Genomic DNA, 12,861 nt, shown 5'->3' with positions numbered 1-12,861 from the left:
CACTGTCTGAAGAGGTTTGACACTCACCTCCTGTTCTCCTTTTCTGGCATAGAGAACAACAATCAAGCAATAACACAGAGAAAATAATTTCTGCAGTTTGATTAGTCTCCACGCCAGATGTTCCCACATATATTCACATCTCCACAACTCTCCTTCTCCAGCCAAGAGTGTGTGCAGCTGCTACTTCTGTAGTCAACACCAAAGCTATTTAACAGAGTTATTAGCAGGGGGTTTACATTATAGATCCCACCACTATTCTCCAGGGGTCTGCTTCTGTTCCCATTGAAGTTAAGGCATCATTGCACTCATTATCTTCAGAGAGCCAGAAAACATTGCTGGGGGTTTTTTTTCCTTACTCTCTTACAAACCTGCACTTGCACCTCTTCCAGCCTCTGATTTCCATCTCATTTTCTTGCTGGTACAGAAGGCTGTGCACAGCTGTTCACTGGCTAGCTCTGGGTTTTCATTCTTTGTGGAACAGATTCCAGTGGCAATTTTCAGAAGCACCACAACAGGTAAAAACTGTTGCTTGTTTGTTAATTCAACTTTAATGACCATAGATTTCAAGAAATGGAAAGTACAAAGTTGCAGCTCATTAATGTAGCACTGCCTGAATAAACCTCAAAGGTGGACATGAGCATTCCCAGATGGTGAGCACATTCATGGGCTCAGGAAAATCCTGTCAGGGCAAGGAGTGGCTGGAAAGCCAGCCCCTCAGCTCACAAGTGGGCACATTACAATAAATTACAGCTTCTGTTCATTTGGGGGGAAAAAAATGTTCTTAATAGTGACAAGAAAACTGCCACAGCCTTTGAGCTCTGGGATTTGTTCTAATTGCTCTGGTTGTGAGTGAGTGGCTTCCTGTAACACGCAAAAAAAAAGAGAAACATTTACTATACCTTCATATCTTATTATGAAGGCAATTATACATGTTTGCATTTCTAGGAACTCAGTATCTGTATAAATTCCGCAGCCAGTTTGTCTTCACAATTTATGTGTCTTGTTGCAGAAGACACACGTGGAATTTTTTCATTAAGGATTTATGCTTTTTTGATGCAAACTGAAGGTGATCTGAGGTGGAAATATGCTGGTGAAGGCATTGCAGTAACAGCAGGGAAGAAATGATGCTGTATATCCACAGTGCTGTCCAAGGGATTTTTTGCCACTGGGTTCTCAGAGTATGCATCTGAGGACCAGGATTTCCCTGGGGATGATCATGTGGAAAACAGCATTGAGAGATGAACAAAGGGCACTGGTTATCAGCTGAAAGCTGCCACTCTCCAGAAGGACATTTTAAATATGGAAATGCTGGGTTAGCTAGATTATCTTAGATAACTAAAAGCATAAATAAGGAGCACTGCTTTTGCAAGGCAAGCAATTGCAGGAGCTGGTCAGTAATCACGCGGTTTGAGGAGGAATGGTCTGTTCCTAGCCCTGAACTCCCTGTAGGGAGACAAGATATGGTGCTGCACTGGCCCCACACAGGGAGGCTGGGTGAGTGCTGACAACAGACTGGGCAGCACCAGCAGCAAGCAACATAAAAATAAGACTAGCAAGCCCAGCCCTCCCACTCAGAGAGGCACAAGCTGATAAGCCAAGGAACTCTTCAGGACAAGGGTGGTGGGTATCATGAGCCTCCTGAAGCCTTGAAGGGAAGTTATGGGTACAACTAGCTCAGATAATTAGATGGAAATTATCATATTGTTCATTGGACTTGAAATGTCACAATGTTTATCACTCCCCTGTGGTGACTGCTATTACAACAAAGAAATCTTGTCTAAGAGCAGGCAAAAAATGAAAAGGACCCACAAAGTAAAATCATCCATTGCTTGCCTTCTCCCAGCTAAATAAGGCAAAGAAGGGTAAAACAGCACAGAATTAGAGAAAAACTACATTGTTGTCATCGCATTGCAGGGGTTCCATGCTGTTGTCTCCTAATCACAAAAGTTTCACACCTTCTTGGTGTTTTTCATGGGCAGCTCCTCAGAGCACTGACTCTTTCTTCTTCACAAAGCAGCCACTGACTCCAGCTCCCCTCTCACCCACCCACCCCACTCTTTTATAGCATCTTCTTCTCATTGGTCACAGCTGTGGCCTGTTAAAGTCAGGCCTGCTCCTAATCTTTGATAATTGGCCCAGCTGCAACTCCTTAGGGGTGAGATTACTTTCTACACTATCTTTATTTTCTTATATTCTGTCCCCCTACATTACATGGTTAACAAGGTTTGTATACTAATAACTGAGAACAGAATTAGCAAACACAGGCATCCATATTAAGCATGTGAAGTCTTGTTTTCCTGAGCTTTCATGGGTTCTGCCACTAACTACAATGTATCTAGAAAAAGGTATCAGGTCAAACTGTGTCACAAAATAGAGTGAGGAACACTGCATACTTCGATATTAAATAAAAAATCTTTGTGGTGAGAATTTTTTTTGTCATTGGAAAGTAAAATCCCTCTGCCTCATACCATCCCAGTAGCTTCTTCCCCTCCCTTCATGCACAGCTGACTATAACTCCCACTCTTCCTGTTATAAGAGAGAAAACACGAGGGCCTCTTTCAGCTGCATCAGTGGAACTGGATTTTTAAAGCTCCAAAGATGCAGAAATTATGTGGAATTCCTGAATGCATCTAAAATCTGTCCCACAAGTCCAGCAGCAATGAAATAAAACAAAGGATGTTTTATCATGTTGCAAATCTCTCTCAAGAGGTAACAAGTGAAAGCAAGCATAACCTCAGTAGGAAGGATAGCAGGATCTACAAAAGCAAAGGATATCTTGCACAAACTGAAATAGTGCAAGAAAATATCATTTGGTCCCTGCCTCTCAGTAATCAGAAAGCTTTGTCATCACAAATGCTATGGGAGACTACATGGCAACAAAGTGCTCCCCCTTCCACCCCCTTCAGCAAGCTCGTTTCAGTGAGTAATAAAACACAAACATAAAAAGACTTCAATGAAACTAGGGGAGAGCAGATGTTAATTACAGCAAAATGGTCTCAAAGCCAAACTGAAATTTGGTTTGGTTTTGCACAATTAGTTGGGCAGCACTCCCAAACAGTGCAAACTGCAGGGCATGCAAACCCTGACCACTTGAGGAAGATCTATGTGGAACCTGCCCATCCTGTGTAACTGAATGTCACCTCTGTACTTATTGCCAATTGCCCTTAAGCTAATGCATCATATGTCTTTTTGACAAGAGTAATAGCTGGGTTCTGACAACGAATAATTGCCATTTCAATTGAAAATGTTAAAATATAACTGAAATCAGACATGAAATTATTCGTGAAAAATGTGGGAGAGATGATGGAAGTGTATAACTTCACTGGAATTATCAGTAGCTTGACTGGCATTGCCTTAGTTCTAATAAGGATTCAGCACAGTACAAGCCACAAAAGCAAATGGAAATGGTAGTTATAGCACTCTGAGACTCAGTGACTAAGAGCTTCACTGCTAACCAGAGAACAGCCAAGCTCCTAGACCGTTTCCATTCTCACCAAATCTTGTGCTTAATGGCCCAATTCCTCAGTTTTAAACTGTCAAACTATTGAAAAGGCTGAAGCTCTATACCCTGTTCCAAATGAGCAATAAGGCCATGTCCCTCAGGGTCAGCTGCTGGGCTCCCCCAGCACACCTTTTCTGGGAAGTAAAAAAGAGGGCTGAACATTAAGTGCCACAAGTATCTCCCTCCAAACCTCAGACTTTTGCAGTATGCCATTGTCTCACTTTCAGTAATTGAAATTAAGCTCTCTAAATATTCCAATCAATTACATTTTGATTTACTGCCTTCCATGGCATTTTCCTCTTCCATTTATTGGTGCACTTGACTTGTATTTCCTACAGGGACATTGTGTGATAGAATTATATGTCATTCTTCAAAATGTCTCTTTCCTTCTAGTACAAGTTTTAGGCTGTACCCTGCAGAGTGCCCCTGAACTGATCTATCCTCTCTCCAGCCCTAGTAGCAATGTCCAGATAGCAGTTTTTCCACCACAGCTATGATTAGAATACTGAACAAAAGCTTCCCCTGTAGAACTGTACTAAGCATAACTAATGGAATTAAACAACTTCCAGCATGCATTTGTGAGAGCAGTGTCTGATTTCCTACATTCAAATGCACCAGTTGTAGTCCTTGTCTCCCCTCAAGGAAAAATGGATCCAAATCACGAGTGGATTTTTCCCACCAATCTTCAGTACAGGCTAACCAGACTTTGGGATTGCTCTTCCTACACCAGCCAGTCATCTTTGCCAAACAAGTGAGAAGAGCCTTGTGCCAGCTGTGGGGCAAATGGATGATAGAAGTATCATCAGAGCAGCTCTTCAAAACCCACTGACTTAAGCATCACCTTACTCATCAATTGTTACCTGTTCTGCAATGGCTGGAAACAGGTGTTTTCTAAAAATGAATTTAAAATATCCCTTTGTATTCCACCCAGCCTCCAAAATAGTCCAGCATTCAGACCCAGTGCTTCATCACTCCTACTCACAGAGATTGTTCTTGCACGCACACAGCCCGTACCCACCCCTCACAAATACAATGCTTTTCTTCAGCAACAGAATTCTCAAAATCTCTAAATTAATCTATTTCCAACAGTCTTATGCAGGCTGAGACTTTAAAAGAGGAAAAGCCTTTGGGATAGTAATCTCTTCACTACAAATACCTATTCTTCCCATGTATAAACATGGCAGAATATATCCTTTCATCTGATGTTATTTTTTCTTAAAGTACCAGAAACTAGTTAGAAAGCTGTGCTTATACTGTACCAACAATTCGTAAGGCCAAAGAAAGTGATGGGGTGGAAATATTTTGAAAATTTAATTAAACTTCAGAGAATCAATAAAACCATTTGTTTTGTTCTAGCACCTTTTTTAGGCAATATCATCTTCATGCTGCTGCCTGTTTGGTTATATTAGAAATTACATGATCTGCTCAGCTGCAAAAAGCCTATTGATTTGTATGTAATAGCAGGGAGAAGTACTGCCTGTTTACAAGGGATTCCTAGTTACTGTGAACACTGTCTGTAAACAGGCAGGGACTCCAGTGTAACACCACATGCCTCAGAGCAAGCAAGCTAAACATGGCAGCAGCTCACACAGCAAGCACTGAGCACGTTCTTTGTCAGGTAAGAAACTTTACAAGTCTGGCAATATAAATAACACAAAAGATGTCAAGCTTTTCAACAGCTCCTAAGAGGAAGATGAGGGAAAGGGAAATAGGGGGAAAATAAAATAAGTGTGATAAACATAACCACTTACTATTCCAGCAACTTTTTCTACGTTGTCCTTTCTGCATATCTGTTGCTGCACATGCTGCAGTCCAGACAGCCACAGCACACACTGTGTCACCATACAATATCAGAAAGCTTCACCCCACACAGAGCAACACCAAACCACTTCAGAAGGCTGCAAACTCTGCCCTTATTCTTTAGCCCAGCCTTTTATCCCCTCCTGTTGATGCCCTGCCCCTGTGTGCCCTCTGCTCCCTTTGGTGGTTGCTCAGTGCCCCTGGGCACTCCATGGCTCATTGCTGTCAGTGCTGCTCACCTGCTGCTCACAGCTGCACCCACTGGGGATGAGGCTGGGCCAGCCCCACTCCCAATCACCACACACTGTGCACCTACATATACCTACTAAAACTCTTAGGTACATGAAGAATTCTGAAAAAACAGGAAAACACTTATCTATCTAACTACTAACCAGTGAGCGCTCATTTGTCCAAGGCATTCCAGGGAGAAGAACTCACTGGTAAAAAGTTTTCTCCACTGAAAGAGTCTGTCCTTGACCATTTCTGGCCATGCTAGAGAGCAAGGAAACAGTCAGCAAAAGTGGAATCTTACTCTGGAGAGTTTACAGCTTTTTCTCTATGGGATTTAAAAAGAACATCTCAGAATCCTTGTTGGCCATGTCTGCAGTACCCATCAATTCCAACTTCCCAGCAATATTTAGAGTGTGCCTAAAGCAGATACAGCCTTGTCTGACGCTCCCCTAACAGCAGTATCAGGTCTCCCTGGCTCTCTTCAAGTCAACAAATTGCCTGGGCACCGATAGACAGCAATAGTCCAGTTTCTACCTTCTGTTCACCTACTAGTGCATTACATTTCTACAAACAGGCCTATCAACTCTTTAAGAATGGTAACTGCAGGTTTAACATTTTAGTATGCTTGCACTGAGGTGCAAGATTAATTGAAAACTTCTGACTTTGTTACACATAGCACAGTTGTTGACTATCCCTTATATTATGAAAGAGTGTAGATGGAGTGTTGCTTTTTAAAATTAGTCATACTAACATGCTTAATAAGAATGTTGTTCATTTCTCAGTCCTAATAATTCAAGAACAGTGAAACAAAGTAGCATCATTTCAACTAACAGGTCTGTCTTGCCCTTTGGGTAAATTGTAACTGAATCCAACAAATGTGAAAAAACTTGGATTTCTTCCGCATTTACTGTTGGAATCAGAAAGCCAAAACAAATAATAACAAACAGGGAGGAATCAGTCCCCATTAATGCATCTCAAACTTTGTTCAGCAGATTCTTCATCCTAGAGAGTTTTGTAAAAAAGCATCAAGTTCCATCATACAAAAAATTGCTCTCAGTGCATTTCCTTTGATAGACAGCTAGAACCAGGTAAAAGCAATAGATCTTGAATTTTAGTCTGCTTTACTTCTGACACTGTAGGATTACTATAGGTTTTAGGCTCAGAGTTAGGAATGCTTACCTCCCACTGCAGTACCTCACGTTGCAGTCTGCGCAACTCTGTTATGTCTTCAAACCTCAGCCTTCATGTATGTGGTACAGTGATGCTCACGCTCCTCTCTCTGCCCTGGAGATCAGTGCCAGTCAAGCTTGAGCTTTTTCTGAAGTTTTTGACTATAGTCTATATCCTCCATGGTCTCTGCTTCACACATTTTTTCATTTCAAAAGCTTAGAAGAAAATATAACATGACTGCAACCACACTCCAGGAAGTGTAATCGTGAATTCTGATCTTGGAAATAACCACATACATTCAAAGGGCATTTGAGTTTACAGTCTTCACTTTCTTATAATAGCCTACTTTTTTGCATGATCACAATGGATCATTGAAGTTGAAGAATAGTATAAAATATTCTGAAATAATATAAAAATTCTGTAAAGTTCTATTACTTAACAGAATGTTGTTAAAATGAGTGTTCAGTTCTCTCTTACAACAAACTTCCTCCCTGCCTCACGAGAAGCCACACTCAGAGTATCCTATAAACCCTTCCAAATGAAAAAGCCACCAATGAGTAGGTGACATAGTGATTCTATTTGAGGTTCTATCCTCATCAAAGCATGCAATATGGAACATTGGTATTTTTGAAAAGAAGTGGAAAGTACAATATATATTAGAAATGCTCCCTTGGAAATACCCAGGGCAAATGCTGATTATGCTTTAAGTGTGTGTTTTGCCATTGGATTTCCTACTACAGTAGGGTTTCTTTTATTTATATATATGCCCCATGCTTGTTACTGTGCTGGGAAGTGTTCTGAAAGCTGCTCCATTATGTATATTTCAACAAGTTGAAGTTAATGCTCTACTAAGCATTTTTCACACTATGTGGGGAATTAAAAGTTACATGTTTCTTGCACTGCTAAGTATAATAAGAAACCACTGCCCAAGGCAAGGTACTCTTTGTGAAAGCTTAACACATGCTGGAAAAAGGCCTCTTGGTGCTCTTGCTGAAACAGGGATGAGGAATTGACTGAAGTGTTCTTTTGTTGATGTCATCAGACAAGAGGGGGAGGAACAAAGGATACAAAAGAGCATAAGGAACCACAGAAACACTACACAGGCAGAGAAGAAAGTCACAAATGAGAATAAAAGACAAAGGATTTGCCAGAAACAGCAATCTCTGGAAAGAAAACTGACTGTTCATCTGGAAAATGGAAAAATCTGTATGTTCTTTGTAAGTATACTGTCTGTACCAATGAAAAACTTGATTTTTCCCACCAATTTCTTCTCCTAGAAGCAACAAGATTTTCAACACTGGCTAAAGAATATTCTGTGTGCATAGTTGAATGCATTATGTCACATCCTCATATCACACAGATATAGCTGTAACTTCAGTGTCTAGATAACAAAGGTTTTACAATTTATTAAAAAACTAATATATCAATAGAGCAAATCCTGATATTTTGCCAACTCTTTGAAAGTAAGGTGAAGCCACAAAAGGACCCATTAATACCAGTTCCAAAATAAGCAGCCATGTCACACCCAGGCTGAAGTGTAGTGAAACAAGTACATGCTCCAAACACCAGCCACATCAACTGGTTGTTGATTTTGAATCCAGGTTCATTTTGTGAGTGGAGACGGGCCAAACTCCAATGACACAGGGAAGAACAAAGTGTCATCTCATATGCTACTTGTTTTCCAAGCACATCCTGTTAGGCCACAGGTTAATCATTGTCACTTCATGCACCCACATATCACACAGTTCATTAATTATTACTTAATGTCACTACACTACTAGATTGTTTGATGAATTCTATTAGTAATTAGAACTGCTCATGCAGTGACATTCAAATAAAACTCCTCTTCACAGTGCATTCATTATGAAGAGCCAGAAAGAGAAAAAAGCTAGATTTTATTAGATGCATTTAATTTACACTACAGCTTGTTGATTTATTTTACTGTTACCTACAAAATACTCATGACAATCCAAAAACTGAGACTAAATTCAGCTGCATTTAAGACAAGTCCCTGCATCTCCTTATACGCATTTAGAACAGAGAAAAAGGATGCCACGCCAAGAGCTAACGCTGTTATTTATCTAGAGAAGGTCAAACAAGGAAAGGATGCTTTTAGACACCAAGTAGAATTAATCTTAGCACTAGTATTCAACCATTTGACTTCAAAAAAGAGTACAGACAAGCTGATGGCTTGTTTGCTACTCTGTGTTTTAGGGACAAATTTCAATACTGCAGTGCTTTTACAAATTCTGCCTGAGAATTAAATGAACTGGGCTTGTTTTACAAAAATGTAATCTTTGATGATATGAGGGAAAAAGGCTTGAAGCAAAGTCATTTCTTTCTTACATCTGCCATTTTCTTTAAGTTCAGAACAAAGTAGAAAGACATGATACCTTAGCTGCCTTTTTTGTTAACTTTCCCTGAAATCAATATATATTTAAGAAAAGTTTTGATTTTACAAACCTACATATGTTGCAGCAACAGTATGTTCTATCAAAAATAAACCTGTGAACTGCAATAATGCTCTTCAGCTCATGCCTCCCACTGTGAAGCAAGTCTTAAAGACTGTGGTTTTACAACATTTTTACACTGTGAGCTAAATATGAGCCAATTGCATCTCCTGAAGAAACTGTTTTAATTCATCAACATTCAAACTCTGCATGTTGAGCAGCCTGATAGCTGTGGATGTTCACCTCATTACCTTTCATTTACCTTTTCCTCTACACGTTGGTGGAACACTTCCATGAGATCCTGGTAAACACCAGCAGGCAGCTGCAGCCCTGCACAGCTCAAAGGCAGCTACAGGGAGGAAGCACAGCAGGAGCTCCAAGGAACACGTGATGTGTGTCTCAGGCACCTCTAACTCCACATGAACCATCCCCGACAGACATTCAGCTAACCACATCTGAAACACCGCCAGGCTGCAGATAACACAACTTGCCCAGGTAATTTTGTATCTATGTAGCTTGTTCAGAAAACTTTCCTAAAAACTGAGTCCCCTTTCTTCAGTTCAAGGCTGTGTTTCCTGTTACTGCTCACACTGACTAGGAACTGAACTAATTCACTAAACTGACTAGGACTGGACTAAGGGTTCAGTCCCTTAAGTTATGTAAAACCTTTAAGTTATTTGGATGCTATTGTCACACCCCCCCTTAGCCTTTTCTATGCTTCCATTCAGACAATTCCAGTCTCTTCACATTTGTTAAGTCTCTTCAGGAATATTTTCAATGTATCCTATTCCCTGTATCCTTTACAGGCCTTAGTGGCCAAGGCTGGACAAAGAACTTAAGCTGGAGCCTTACCAGAAATCAACTAAATGGTGACTTCCCATTTTATAGATGATGTTCCCATTACTAGGCATCAATACAGTATTTACCTTCTTCCAAGTAAAATCCTGTCAACTTCTGTTCTGTCCATGGTTCACTTTTACTCTTTTCAGCTGCTTAGCCACAAGTTGCCCAGTCTTAACTGGTACAGATAATTCTTCCCACCTGTAAATAAAACTTCATGGATATTTAACTGCATACTCTTTCCTAAACTACCAGTTTATCAGTATCTGGGTGATACAATCCTCTTGTCCACTCACAGCCCATGTTTGCATGATATTATCTCAAAATATTTTCAATTTATTCTAGACACAACCAAGAAGTATTTGTCAAGAATGTTTTGGGGGGGAAGGGTACATTTGAAAAAGACATCCCCTAGCATGGGATCTTAACTCTCTAGAGACACACTGAGACCATCAGTGACTTGAAAGGGAAGAATGTACAGGCTGGGAACCATTGCTTTTGGAAACTTACTTTTTATAAAGCCGTGTGACTCTTCAGAGTAGCACATAAAAGACAACTATGATCAAATATTTTCTGTAGCAATCTTTTTTACACCTGTAGATATATATAAAAGAAAATGTTTACTAGCATGTCCCAGAAGATATCAAAAGGATTTTGTGCATCTGGTCTTACTGTATAAATTTGAGGAGTTGTAATCAAGTTCTGGTAACAGGAAGACTAAACCTGCATTTCCATATTCAGGAGAATTTACAAAAAAAGGGTATGTTCTCCTAAAGTACAAATCAAAATTGCAAAGGCTGAGAAGCTGAATCTAGACTTTGTTTAGATTTCTACAGTTTGATTTTCCATATCCTGCCATTCTGATCTGGAGATCAACTGGCCTCTTAATCATCTAATTCCATCTTTACCTGACCCAATACTGTGAACTGCAATAATGCTTACATGCCACATACTTACATTAAAACACAACTGCAAAAAACAATCTCTCCAACTGCCATTGATTGCATCCTCTGCTTGGAATAGTTCTTGGGAATATAGCAGTTCATACAAAAGCTAACAGAAGTCCCATCCTGCCCTTTCCCAAACAATAAAAATTAATGCTACAAAAGCAAAAATCAGGCATGATTGCTTTTATGATCTGCCTGTATTTTTCTTCTCCCCACAGAAGTGGTGTAAATATTTGTGAGACTTGTACCACACCTCAGTTGAACTTTGTAACGGGGAAGGGAGAAGAAGCAGAAAAGATCTTTGTACATACCCAGGTAACTGAGGAGGGTGGGGGTCTCCTGGCACACTGGACATAATTGATAGCTACAGGCCATAAGGACATTAACTGTAAAACTACCAGAGAAAAGGTTTCTTCAATTATACATATTTCCATTAGCCCTATCAGAAGTAAGAATTATAATCCTAGAAATAATACTGCATCTCCTTGAGGAGACCTTTCAATTGCTTTGGGAAAAAAGACAACTAATTGAAAACAGAGAGTTATCTGGTAAGAGTCCTTGCTTAGGACCACATTAGCAAATGTTTTCCCACATGGTGACATAAGAGAATTTCTGTTTCCAATCCAATGGTATCAAGAGACATGTAATATGTTGGGCAATAATTTAGAAAAGTTACCACATACCAGGTTGTTTATGGTGTGGCATCAACTTTTTACTTCTTGTTTTCTAGTCTTCTCTATTTCTGTTCTTCCCAAAGCCACTATCATCATAAAAAAAACCATCTCTGAAAGAAGCAAGCCAGCCTGATGCCCCTTGGTAAACAGCCACCTCTGAACCTGCCATTTTTTGTACCTGTAAGTTTACTTAAGGTCAGATTGCAACCTTTTATAATGAACTCATGTATTTTCCAAAAAGCAGATTTATCAGGTAGAAAATTGGAACCCAGAAAAAATCACCAATAACTTAAATATTCCAGGAGCCTTATTAAATAAAATCTAACTTCACAGTCATGTAAGCAGCAGAGATCCTCATAATGAATGGGCAGAATACACTACAGCAGATCAGGAATTATAGAACTAAATTAGAAACCCAAATTTCATTTGCTATAAAAACAAATGGCTTTGTTCTTCAAAAGGAAGTTGCTGAGATAATGCAGTGAATCACCCTTCCGCAGTCAATTTCTGAAGCTTAATCCTTTCTATATTTCTTTTTGCTAATTATCTATGCATCATACATTTCAGCATTTTGTGAGAAAGTATGATATGATTAACATCTCATCTCACGTCTTTAGGATCCTAATTACCCAAAACTACCCCTCCTCCACAGAGTGGACATGAAGGCAAGAGCCAAAACCCCACAGCGTGTTTCACTGCTTGGCTCCTGCTTCTTGTAGTAGCCTGGGACAGGCTGAGCATTACACACACACACAGAGCATCCCTGCCTGGCAGAGCATCCCTGCCTGGCAGCTCCCTTCATGCCTGTGCTGGGTGAGCCCCAGGTGGTGCTGACTGCCATCATCCCAGCTCTTACAGCCTCACATTTTACATCTGCAGCAAAAACAGGGTTGACAACACACTGAGGGCTCAGCTCTTGCTGGACAGCATTGCACTCCACCAAGGTTTTCTGTTCCTAACTCTGCCATGACCCCCAGTGAAGAGAAGTTTGGAGGACACAAAGAAGCAGATGACCCAAACTAACCAAAGAAATGCTCTGTCATATTATTATATACGCTCAGCAATAAAATGGAGAGGAGGGAGTGCTTCTTCTGTCACTCAAACGAAATAAGCCATGCTCTGAAGAGAACAACTTGAACGTCAGAGAAAATAGTAATGTAAGGCTCTCAGCAGCCCAGTTTCCAGCACAGAGACAAGAATTAATAGAAACAAATACTTTTGAACTGAATTTAAAGTCAACAGAACAA

Source organism: Agelaius tricolor, unplaced genomic scaffold, assembly GCF_023055355.1.
Source record: "Agelaius tricolor isolate 1412-34295 unplaced genomic scaffold, bAgeTri1.0.p SCAF_11, whole genome shotgun sequence".
Classification (NCBI taxonomy): domain Eukaryota; kingdom Metazoa; phylum Chordata; class Aves; order Passeriformes; family Icteridae; genus Agelaius; species Agelaius tricolor.
Note: the sequence above shows the minus strand (reverse complement) of the source record.